We start from the raw sequence: 13,831 nt of genomic DNA on the forward strand, positions 1-13,831 counted from the left end.
ATCGGTTCAGTAGTATAACATATACATTGCTTTGCGATCGCTCCCTGCGTTCACAGTGAAATGTAGACTTTGGTTTACTAAAAGAATCATGTTAAAAAACTTTTCTGCCATTTTCTACGTCTACGAAGATATCCTATAATATAAACATATTACACCAAAATACAAGTGAGATGTTTCTTCCGTCTCAATCAGCACTTCATCACAATCCTATCATATATATATATATATAATAAAGAAATGGTAATTTGGCACTGTCTAATGAAATTATTACAATACAAAACTATGCTGTATTAAAAAAGCACAAACAAATTTTTGGCACAAATCACAGTATATGTGCAAGATGACTTTATGTATGGTAAGGGTTTTTTAGTATAAGTCGAGTCGTTTCCGTTTTCCTTTTAAAAGCCTAAAAATGTATTGCTTTCGTAGGTGTTTGTTCATGACATTAATTTATTACTTTTTAGTGCATTTTGTTTAAGAATGTTTTTTTATTTGGTTTCAGTATGTTTTTTTTTATTTGCGAATGTTTTTTTATGAAGGCGTCTTTCTTTTTTTCCTAAAAAATTTGTTTATAATTGAACAACTGAACTGTTCATTTAAAACTGTAAAAAGGTATATTTTTACAGTTCGATTGGCCAAAACAAAACGAAAACGAACTTTGAATTTTGAATTGGCCGAAACGAACAAAACTGAACGTCTTTAATGGGCTTTATACTATGCAACAAATACAGGATCACGGTTGTATCTCGCCAAAAAGATTTTATATCACGAATATTATCACAAAAAGCCACATAAAGTATAATTATTTGATTAAATTTAACGTTCCTTCCATTAGAGTTGCAAAATAAAGCTAAAAAGTCAATATATTCTGTTTTTTGGCAAGTGAAGATTGTTTGTTAGCTTGAAAAATAAACATTTAAAATTAAATTTTCAACAAAGAAAATGCAAAGTGAATCATAAGCAATAAAATTCAATTCAAAACGACGTAATGTCACCGATTCGATCGTAAAACTTTCTGTAAATCTATTAGACTCACTAATAACATATTTTATAAAAAAAATTGCTTATAAAATTTGCCAGATATTTCTCAATAAATGATGTTATATCCACCATCACTTTGTATCATAAATAAAAAAATAATTGTTATGGTGCGGTTATAAAGTTGTGTTCATTATAAAAAATATTTTGCATGTTGCCAGTGTTTAGTTTTATATAAAATTAAATGTTTATTATAATGTATAAGGAAATTGTAATGTTGCTATAATAACTGTTAATTTGATTATACGCGTTTTGTTAAAACAATATTTTATTTTTTACGCCTCTCAACTTGTTATTTTGGTGCCTTAAAGTGCGCGTTAATTGGCCCACGTCGGACGTACCGCACGCACAGATTCGCTTTGTTTTTACTCGATGCGGGCGGAGCGGATGATGGGCGCAGTAAAATCATACAAACTAAAATCAGTTGCGGGCCGTGCGTGCGGTGCCTCCGGCCCTGGCTAATAGATGCGTACCTTTATACGACCACTCATTTTAATAATACGCAGTGCTTTAGATTAATGTTATTAAAAGTCAATTACACTCAACTGAGCGACGGGCCGCGTCCGCGAAATAATACCAGTACCACTCATCCTGATACAGGGCCCCCGATGGGCTCGAAACTAGTCGGTGCCGCCACCGGACGAATATACGTGAGTGTTTAGCCGCTTTTTATATCAGTTTAGTATGTGTATGTCTCACGAAAGTTTGAATGATTCAATTACACCCATTTTAAATTTAATAAAAAAAATATACTTTAGTACTGTACAAAATTTGTTCAGATGTGTTTGCGGCAGACCACTCATCCGAATATCAGTTATAAATTTTAACGTATGTATCTTTTGACAGCCGAGAATAATAAATCACTACAATAATGGTGGATTGTTTTTTTGTGAAGTGCTCGCAAAGAACATCTCAGTTGATATGGATCTATTTATAAGTGTACTATAGCGAGCGTGTTAGATGGACATTGAGCAAATATTGATTCAAATACAATTCGAAGCTCTTGACGTCTGATTGACAAGGAAGAAATGCAATTATTTATTTATATGTTCCATACGTTCATATATCCGTCAAGCTTTCAACTAGTTAGTACAATTATTATATACAACAATCTTAATTTCTTCTTTTTTTATTGTTGCTAACTTTACTATACAGTCATTAGTCATTTTAAATCAATGAGACAGAACAAAGGTAAGGAAGAGCAAGTAAAATCTGTTGCATAAATCCAGCCACTCGTTGAAACACTACGAACTTACAGAAAACAGACGTGATAAAGTATTTCGTATTTCTGATATGTGAGGCTCTGGGCGTTTCACACGTCGTCGCTTTACCATATATTTCTTATGACAATGGGATGCTTCTTGTTATTTATTAAGTGAATAGCTGTAGATCTTCCTAATATTATAAATGCGATAGTTTAGATGGATAGATGGATGTTTGTTAGGTATCTCCAGAACAGCTCCATGGATCTTGATAAATTTTGACACAGATGTAGAACATAGTCCGGAAGAACACATAGGCTACTTAATGTTTTTTTTTAATTCCTTGCGGACCGAGTGGCGGCCTAAAGCTACTCTTCAATAAATATATAATATTTAAAGTGTAAAAATTTCTCATACAATACGAGTAAATAAAATCTGTTTGCCTCGCAGGTGTAACATCAAAGCGATCGGCTTTTAAAATAAAATACAAAGTTATAAATACGACACACTCATCGAGATTGTATTTAAAGGAATGCGTAATGTTTTTTTCATTCTGTACGACATTTGTCTCCTGATTTTTTCTTTTCTGGCATCTTTGAAAAAGAAAATTAAATTAGACCGTACGTAATTTTCATTAGCCTGTTAATTATTCGCACTGTTAACTCGGGGTGCTTTATGGACTTATTCGGCACTATGGGAATATTTTTATTCTAGGAACTCAATCAATCGAATGGCAAAAAATCTCATTGGGCCGATTAATTGGTCGGCCGTTTCGACCAACTGGAAACATCCTTTAACTTGTTAATTTTTAATTCATACTGTAGATTTAGAATGCAGTGACGTAGAAATAGTAGTACTATCTCTCTATTTTGTCAGAGGAAATGAAAGGGATGACAATAATGTATTATATCACGGCAATGGACTTCTACAGTGATAATGTGTGCTACTTTATTAAGAGTGATGGCACGTGTCGCGATAAATTTCAATCAGATGTAAATGACGTTCCATTGAGTTTATTCTCATTTGGTAATAATTCCCTCATTAAATTGATTGAACAATTGAACACCATATAATAAATCTTTCTAATATTATAAATGCGAATGTTTGGATGTATGTTAGAAGATATCTTCGGTATGGCTGCATGGATCTCGCCTGGATGAACACATGGGCTACTAATTAAGTTTTTTTTTTAATTTTGCGTAGATAGAGTCGCGAGCAAACGCTAGTTATTAAATAAAGCAGAGTATATTTATTGCTATATACTTATACAAGAAACGATTAAGCTTATTAAAATAATAATTGAATATGGTATTCAAAGGTTTTGAAAATCTGTTTCAAAATTTTGATCAAATGTTGTTATTTTCACTGTTGTTACACACGTAAAAGATGTATTACACACTAACACATTCCTTTTGAGGAAAAAAATAACATTAAAAATATATATACCTATTATCTGTCGCCCGCGACTCCGTCCGCGTAGATATATAAAAAACCTTAATTAGTGTAGCCCACCCATCCATCCATCCACATCACATCCATCTAAACATTCGCATTTATAATATCAGTAAGTTAAATAGAAAGCTCTTCAAGACAGAAATTTGAAAAAATAATAATAAATAGTATCCAATGTCCGTGTCCTGGCTCTAAGCTACCTCCTCACCAATTTTCAGCCATATCAGTAAAGCCGTTCTTGAGTTATAAATAGTGTAACTAACACGACTTTTTTTATATATGTAGATGTAATTTATAAAAATAAATATGCATCCTGATTGCATCATTTCTCGTAAGTGTAATTAATCAATGTAATCAGTATTTCTAAGAATAATTTGTTGCGTTTGGTATGTTAAACTGTTTACGTTACGTTTTGTGACAGGATGTGCACGTTAATACGTTAGTTTTATAGCCACGTAACATTTCCCACACAGCGCGATGCTTTCATGACGCGACAAATTTTGTGGAAACATTAAGAAAGTTTCCGCATCTCGTAACAAACGATTTGCGGGAACAGATCGACCTAATTTATGTAGTACCCGGTATTTATTTTGGCACATCGGGTACAAGAGTACTCTACTGCAAGACGTGTCAACTCAAGCGCTGTACAAAGATAATACAAAATGGCCGTCGCCTGTAGAAATGTTCACTTGTTTCTATCTATTGTACAATGTGTTAATGTTATTGATTAATGGAGGAAATAAAACTATTAGGAATAACTAAATTTCAAATTTTTCATCATCGTTTTTTAAATATGTTTATTGTAAAGTATTTATTACTGTAAAAATATTAGTTTAAAACATAATCAATCATTTCCCAACAAAATCCCTTAAGATCTGTTAATGGATACATCCATCATGGATGTCAAGCGTCGGGATAAACGAGAAAAACTTCCGGTGACTTAAAATTTAATATGATATGAATATTTTTTTTTCATATCATAAGGTGGCAAACGAGCGAGCGGCCACCTGAAATCGCTGAAATAGCGAAGTGACCGTTACCCATAGACATACGCAATTGCATATGCGTTGCCTACCTCTAATCGACGGAGAAGAGGATGCACAGAAAGAAAATATTTTCCCTTCCCATGCATCCTCTCATCCGGAAAGTCCACTTCCACTTCCCATCCTTCCCATTAGGCCTCCGGGACGCACACTTATCAGACGAAACGCGGAATTGCTTCCACTTCACGCCTGTCGTCAGTGTGGTCGTGGTATTTTACCGGGCGAGCCGGGCCAATTCGTGCTAAGATGTTAAAGCGGGCTCTACTACTGTTAGAAACGTACAGAAAAACCAAAAGTAAAGGTAATAAAGATACTTCTTGTAACAATCATTATTGTGTATACGTCTTTATTCATATTAGAGCGTCGGTGGCTCAGGGGTTTCAACACGTGACTTGTAATCTGCAGGTCCTGGGTTCGATCCGCCATATACCAATATGTTTTTTGATTTCCGATTTACATAAGTACATTTATCACACGTGCTTACGGTGAAGGAAAACATCGTGATGCAACCTGTACATATCTGCGAAGAAATTCGAAGATATGTGTGAAGTCAACCAACCCGCATTGGGCCAGTGTGGTTGACTATGGCCTAGTCACAACCAGTGTGGATGTGTAGTGAGCGGATGATGGTGTTTATTCATAGTTTACAACAATTACGCGATTCCATTGCTAATGAATTGACATAATAGTGTGGTCACAAACTTTATGTGTTCCTGGTATTTGACAACACGAAGTTCATTAGCGTTGCACTACATAACAACATACGCCCAAATTAATTGAACCACGTAATCGGTACAGCCAAATATAACCGTGAGTTTCCACTGTCGAAACAATTGTAGTGTTAGGTAGAAAATCCGACACCTTGCCGGTGTACTGGCGCAACACTAGCCTTACTAAAATGTCGACGTTTATGTCCCCTCACTAATCATTCTGAAACTCGACTTGGTAACGAAAGCGCGACATACGCGCCAAAGGATTTTAACTAATAATATCTAAAAGTAGGGAAACGTATTGTTTTTTTTTTTGGAGAAATGACTGTACCTGATTTTTCCTTGTCTGGAGAATTAATAGGGCTGTGTTGTTTCTATCCGAAGTTAAAACTATGAAAAATATTTAATTTAATTTGTTATTCTACTAATCTTCTTACATTTCACACATATCACATCAAAAGGTTAGTTTAACAGTTCTTAATATTTAAACAGTGTGTTAACGGGTAGTGTTTTGAAGTAAATGCATTTATAAATACTGGATAACTGACCGTTGAAATCCGTACGCTTTATTTACTTTACGAATTGCTTCTATTTATATTTGGAACGTTGAGATTCAATAGCTATTTTTTTATACTGATTTTAGTGTATTTTATATAGTTACTACTTGTAAATAGTAAATTGAAGCATCTTTGTGATTATTCACATTTCAAAACTTTATCTTACTTCTAAAATTTTTATTTTTGCTATAACCACCAAAAACGTAAACCCAAATTTGCTTCTTAACTTTTATGGACAGCGATTTCAAAAAGGAGGAGGTTCTCAATTTCTCTGTCTGTTTTTTTAATTATAAAATACTCCAACTGTTGTCACTATAATATAGATTAGAATTCCACACAATACAATACCAATGGCACTGAACAACAGGGGTTATTATCCATAGTTGAGTTATTTAGCTTTAGCACTTATCTTACTATATTATAAACGTGCAAGTTTGGATAAATGGATGGATGGATGTTTGTTAGAAAGTATCTCCGGAACGACTCAACGGATCTTGATAACATTTGGCCTTGATGTAGAACACAGTCTGGAAAAACATAGGCTACTTATTATTGTTTTTAATTGCGCGCGGATGAAGTCGCGGGCGACAGCTAGTATTGTCATATGCAATTCGTAAGCGCCTGCTGAAAAAAGTCAATGAAAAACATCAAAGAACACAACGTAGTCTAAACATACAATGTAACGCGGAACAAACATCGATAGGATGTTATAGGATGTCCATCCGGCGACCTTCAGTTTGTTGTGCGAAACGTTACTGTGTTGTTTGTTAGTGAGCTATCATGCAAATATTTATGTATTAAATTTATATTTACATTTATATTATTATGGACTATTATTATTTGATCCGGAAGTTTTATATAAAAATTATTTATGTATTTCGTCTCAGATTTAGAGTTCAAAGTAATCACAATATGATTTTTCTCTTCAAAAATTACAATTCAAAATTCTTTCTCATTTCTATTCTACTTTAAATAATTCTACAGACATGACTTTTTATTAATTATAAGTACTTATGGTTTTAATTGGTTTTTAATAAGTCTAATTCGCTTTATTAAACCAATCGATTCATCAGCAAATCGGATTGTGTTCCAAATGACTTGATTATCGTCAATGATGGTACATTTTTTAAGGTCGTTGCTATGCGCATACTATTTCGTAGTTTCCTTTCATTAATTTCAATACTTACGGTATTTTACTTCCAGTTTATTTGTGTACCAATTACTACAAATTGAAATAAATGTTGCGATAGAGCAGAAGATCGCAGGAAGTGATTTTTAAAATATTCGACGACATCTTCCACAAAGTCTTTTTTTTTATAACAGAAGGGGGCAAACGAGCAACGACGCCCATGGACATCAGCAATACCAGAGGAACCGCAGATGCGTTGCCGGCCTTTGAGATGGTGATAAGCTTGCTTCTTGAAGGACCCTAAGTCGTAGCGGTTTGGAAATACCGCCCAGGACAGACCATTCCACAACGCTGCTGTGCGAGGCAGGAAGTTTCGAGCAAACCGTACGGTTGTGGAATTCCAGCCATCGAGATGGTGTGGATAGAACCTGGCTGTCTGTCGTGTCGCCCGATGACGGAACTGGGCGGCAGGAATCGTTCCAAAAAAATCTTCACAGCACTCCCCGTGGTAGATGCGGTAAAAGTCAGAATAATCTTAACAATATTACAATCTATTGGGGCGACAGGCATTGAGTTGCTTCTCTCTTTTAATACTCTATTGTACCCACAACTGTGGCCTCAATCTTTGCTTCATACATTTTGTTTACACAAAGATAGCATCATAGAACTGAATAGCATAAACTTGGGTATGGACCATTTATTGCTATTGGAATATATCTTTGGCATGGAAAGTGAATTGCGGTGCGCCTTTGCAACATCATTTTCGTCTTTATGGAGCAATAAAATATATTCGAATGTTTGTTTAAGATGAGTAATTTATGGCATAAACACTTCGCTATGTCTGACTCGATGCGGTGCAATAGTACAGATAAGCTCGAAATATTGCGCCAAATAATAGTGAACATCTGGTAAATTATCTATATTAGTGAAATTTATCTAGTCTGTAATCATTGTTTTAGGAAATCATTGTCCCTGTTGCATTCAGCTGAATTGTTTATTTGTGTCAGGAATTAAGGAATTATACACCGTGCTTTTGTATTTTCAATTATGTGCAATATATATGTATGAAACTTATGTATCAAATTTATCGGAGCATTGAATATTCCGTATTCCTCGTTTTGTTCCAGTCTACTGAGTCACAGGATATGATCGACCCAGTTGTCGGACGAATGAAAACGCCTTGTCAAATACACAGCGATATGATGTGACAACGAGGTTTTTGTATCCTTATTTTAGAAGTTTATTTTTGTATAGCTACTTACGGAACGCAAAGCAAAAAGAACGAATCTAGTTAATTTGAATAAAAACGACAAAATTTAGAGCTGGGGAAAATTACCGTTTTGTCTCAAAGTCATGGCCGGGTCAGGATACAGAAAATTGTTATCTTTTATTCTGAAATACCAAAAAAACTTAATTAGTAGCCTACCTGTTCTTCCAGACTATGTTCTACATCTATGCCAAATTTAAGAGCAATGCATTCGTTCTGGAGATACTTTCTAAATTCCATCCACCCATACATCTAAACTTCGGCATTTATAATATTAGAAGTAAGATGATGATGATGAATAATCGGTTAAAAATTCTTATGAATTTAAATGGTTCATGGTGGATTTGTAGAAACACTTAGCTGCACTCTAATATATGCTAAAATTGTTCTACTGGTTTATGAGATGGTAAAATATCGAAGTGTTATTTTTATATCGAACACTTTATGTATTTTTCAATAGCTTCTTACATCGTGATGACGAATGAGGTTATACGCAATATAATGTTATGAAGAAATCTAGGAATAGATATAAGATTCATAGTTTTGAGAACATCTTAAACATCAGTACGATATTACAATAAAAAATTGAGTTGCTCCTATCGATTTATGATACAAAATTGTAGCGGTCGCCCGCGACTCCGTCCGCGCGGAATTATATAATAAGTAGACGTAATAAGTAGCATATGTGTTCGTGTAAATTTCAACGAGATCCCCTTCCGGAGATACCTTCAAACAAACATCCATTCATCTAAACATTCGCATTTATAATATTAGTAAGATTAGTTAGTCGATGTAGAGGGAGGTTACTGTTTCTCTTCGTACTCCTTTGATGTTTATGCATCTTCTTGGACCGTAACTGTTCTCTCGAGACTGTCTATCAAATTACTGCTGAAGCAATGTACAAATGGTTGCCCTTTTCACTCAGACAAGTATTTAATGGTACAATACAGGCGTCTGTTAATGAGATAATGGCTTATGTAAATAGTATAGTGTAAAGCATATATTAATAGAATTAGTTTACTTCATTAATAGAACGGTGAACTTACTGCATAGTTTTTTTAATGATTAGTTGATCCTCTTGAAATAATAAACTAAGTAGTGTTTTAAAAAGAAACATATCTTCTCAATAAGAATACTACATCAAAACAAAAGAAAAGATAAATTTAAAATGAGCTTATTTTCTTCCGAAGTAACTTTCGGAAGAAAATAAATGAATCGATTTCAGTAATCAGGATTTAATTCCTTGTATAATTCAGAAGTTAATAATATACGAGTATGTATGAAAATATTATTATCTATAGTTTTTTTTATTTAATTAAAAACTGTAATTCACACACACATTTGTATAATATTGCTTTTAGAAACATTAAACTAACAATTAGAAACATAATTAGTAGGCAACAATGTTAATTAAATATTAGCTTTGTTAAGGATTCTTGAGTGTCTATAATTATTATGAATAATAATTCAACACACAAACAGACTCAATGTGTAAAATAGTAATTACGTAATAGCAACTTAGAATGTCCGTTAAGTAACAAAGCATATATTTTTTATCTATATATATAAAAATCAATTGCTGTTCGTTAGACTCACTAAAAGTCGAGGACGGCTGAACGGATTTATCTCATCGTGTTTTTGAAATATTCTTTGAGGTCTAGGGAAGGTTTAAAGGTGTGAAAAATTCGAATTATTGCGGGGAACTAATTAAGTTTTTTTCACATTCCACGCGGACGGAGTCGCGGGCGACAGCTGGCTTCCGATAAAAATAACAATCGATAAAAATACTTTTATAATACATAAGAAATTCCCTTTCATGACTATTAATGATTTGTAATCATAACCACACTTCCTACAGCATTGTAAATACAGGATGCTGTAAAATGTTATAGCTCGCGTGATGATGTCAAATGTTTTTATATGGTGGGCAGATAACTGACGATAAAATATTAGGGTGTTCTAGCGATATGATTTGTACAGTCAGCTTCAAAAATATCTAAACATTTACAAAACTTTTGAGACCTGTGTACTCCTTCGATTTCATATATGTATGCACCATGTATACATTGTAGTCAGAACACACCTATAGATTAGTGCCTACATATTAAGACACCTAAAGCGTATACAAGCTTACGACGCTTTGTAAATGTACATATATTAATGCTGCTGACTGTACATAGTTTCCGATAGTTTAAGTATATTGTACACAATTTGTTTGTAGTAAATACAATAGTTAGGACTCATAATAAATAGTTTATCATAGTTTCGACTGTATATACGAACTTTCGAATTCCTTTGTTTCTTGATTTATTACCGGAGAAGTTTTCGTAGAACTGTTTGAATAGTTCTTCTATTTTAATATTACTGAACACGACATAGTTTGGCATTTCTAAGATTTTCACACAACTTTCTACTTTGCATTACATTGTCATAATGAATATCCCTAATCGACCCGACAAAACAGAGATAAAATTATTCATATCTCTTGTCAAAGATAGTTGGCGATATGACTTATACAGGGATTTAGTTCTTAGAATCCAAGGAACGAATTTCTGTATTGTTTTTTCCTGAGTTATATTTTAAAATGTACGTACAGAAAATCGTATATTAGTGTTATTTTGAAGATAAAATCTGCTATTACGTGGTTTCATGGGTCGATATAAGCGTTCGTGATTGCTAACGAGTAGGTACTGGGGAGCGTCCAAATTGCTACGATTGTGTAACTAATAAGCGGACAGTACTTTAATATTTTATAATAAATTTTTGTTACACTTTTTCAATTTAATATAATTTGATAACATGGATAAGCAATTAAATTAAAAAAAATATTCATCAGGTTGTCCTGACCTACCTAGATTACTAGGTCTATTTATAGCTTTTTACTTTTAATTTCTATTTCTTCATGGTTCTTAGTAATATAGAGATAGTTTGTTTATGACAGCTGATACAGCAGTGGAAATCACCACTAACAAAGGGCGAATATATTTTAATTTTCCGATCATTAATGTTTAGAAATCACGGACTTAACGCGGTAACATGATACGGGATTCGATAACACCAGGGTCGCGATGGCGCCATGTAGACGCACTGAACTCTGTGTAGCAAGCAGTTATTGATTTATTGTGTGTTTATTCATGATATTGGCTAACAAATCATTACCATTGGTTAATTAGCACACGTTTTCTATTACAGATTTTTCTTTTCAGCATTTTTGGTAATATAAAAAGTTAATTCTAACAAGAAATACAATGCTGAGTGAAACTTATGTAAGGGATGTCTATTTCGCGAGTCGGAAAGTATTTTCATTAGTCCAAATTTTCTGACTGTGCCTTTACGTGTCATTTCTCTTAAATGAAAATTTCTATGAATAATAAAATCAATTTGTGAAATTGTCTTTTTGCTGTGACTTTTGTAATTTAATACAGGTTTGGGGTTTTCGATATGAGTTATAGAAGGGTCATATAAAAACTAACAAGTAAGTAGTTTACGTGAAAAGGATCTCAATATTCCCAACGATTATGTAAAAATATCCGCAAAAAGACAAATTGGGTCCCTTTCCCTACCATTAATCTGTGCAAACTTTTTACATGGATCATAAAATATTAACTGATAAAAACATATTTCATTTTTTTCTCTTTATGATAATAATAAATCGAAGTCAAGTAATATTAAAGTATAGATCAAGTTTTAAGTTAGTTTTATTTCAGTTTTAAATTATTTAATAATATGTAAATACTACAAATAATATCTAGAAACTATTCAAATAAGCACGTACGTACGCTTGACGGGTCGACGCAGCGTAGGTAGGCCTCCCGCACGATGGACCGATGACCTGGTCAAGGTTGCGGGAGTGCACTGGATGCGGGCGGCACAGGACGGGGCATTGTGACAATCGATGGGGGAGGCACACGTCCAGCAGTGGACATATTTAGGCTGATTATGGAGATGATGTTGATTCAAATAAGTTTTCAACACAGCTGTGGACCGCTGTGGAGGTTTTTTTTACGAGGAAACTGCCTACTTATAAACTTTATTGTATACAATAACTCCCAATTGCCCTAAAGTTCCAAATATGAAGTAATTGTCTTTTCTCTTTTTGAATTTCTTCTTTAATAAATTACAACTTTCTTCATCAATATTTTTAACGCTGTTTACATTTAAAAAGGAAAGCATTCGTATTTCAAAAAGATAAGCTTACATGGCAATAATTTACCCGCTCGAGCAAAGTGCACTTATACAGTAGAGACTTGTAAATAAGAAAATATAGACCAAGTATATCGAAGTTTGGTGTTATATAGTCTTATTAATGTTATAAATGCAAATGTTTGGAAAGATGTTTGTTAGAAGGTATCATCAGAACAGTTGCATAAATTTCGCTGAAATTTGGCACAGATGTAGAACATACCCCAAAGAACACCTAGGCTCCTTAGGCTTTCTTTTAATTCCGTGCGGACAGAATCACGGGCAACAGCTAGTTTAAGATAAGGCAGAATGCCTTCAAAATTCAGTTATCCATTTCAAATTATTAAACATGAATTATGTTGTAGATAAGTATTTGGCACATTGATATCGTGAATTTACTCTGAATCGGTTATCCGTACAAAACATTTGTTATTTCAGTTTTTTCAAATCGAATGAGAGAGACGACAATGTTTCTGTACAAATCCCACGGCAATCGAAACTCGTGTTTGTACAATCTGTTTTATTCAAGTTTACTTTGCGAATACAATGTGTTGCTTTCATGGCTTTGATAATACATTAGGGTGAGAGTGTTGTATTAAATCTCAGTATCAGTTGATGGGTTTTTATTTATCGATGGGCGCGCTACCTACATTAACATGGGTGTGTCATGATTAATGTACTACGAGTGTGTCATGATTCGAGACTTGAATATTTGATATAGTAAAGAATGCATAAAGCAACATTTTCAGTGTTCTTTGCTTTTAAAGCTTTCATATTTGTGTTAAACAGGTTGAGTTTTCGCAAAATTATTCATTTTTTTAAAAATATGATTTAATTCAAAGATGTGAGTGAAGTCAACCAACCCGCACTTGGCCAGCGTGGTTGACTATGGCCTAATCACCCTTAACTTAGGTTAGGCTCCGAGCCCCTCGGTGGGGACGTATAGTGAGCTGATGATGATGATGATATGCATTTCTTTTGGAACTTCGTCACAAACAATACAAATGTATGTCACAGTTGTATCGTTAACGTTACACACGCTTCAGCACTTTTCTTTTACCACAAACTGAGCAACTTATTTTGTCTTATTATATGTAAATATTGTATTATATTAATATTTAATTTTATAAGCAATAATTTAAAAATAATAAACAAATAGAAACAACAAGTCGAAATTATGATAAATCTTTACAAGGAATGTCTCCTAAGTTCTTATAATACTGTTTAGTATTTCGTAGTTTCTTATTTTAG

The sequence above is a fragment of the Papilio xuthus genome, unplaced genomic scaffold (genome assembly GCF_000836235.2).
Source record: "Papilio xuthus unplaced genomic scaffold, Pxut_1.1 DF826115.1, whole genome shotgun sequence".
Lineage (NCBI taxonomy): Eukaryota > Metazoa > Arthropoda > Insecta > Lepidoptera > Papilionidae > Papilio > Papilio xuthus.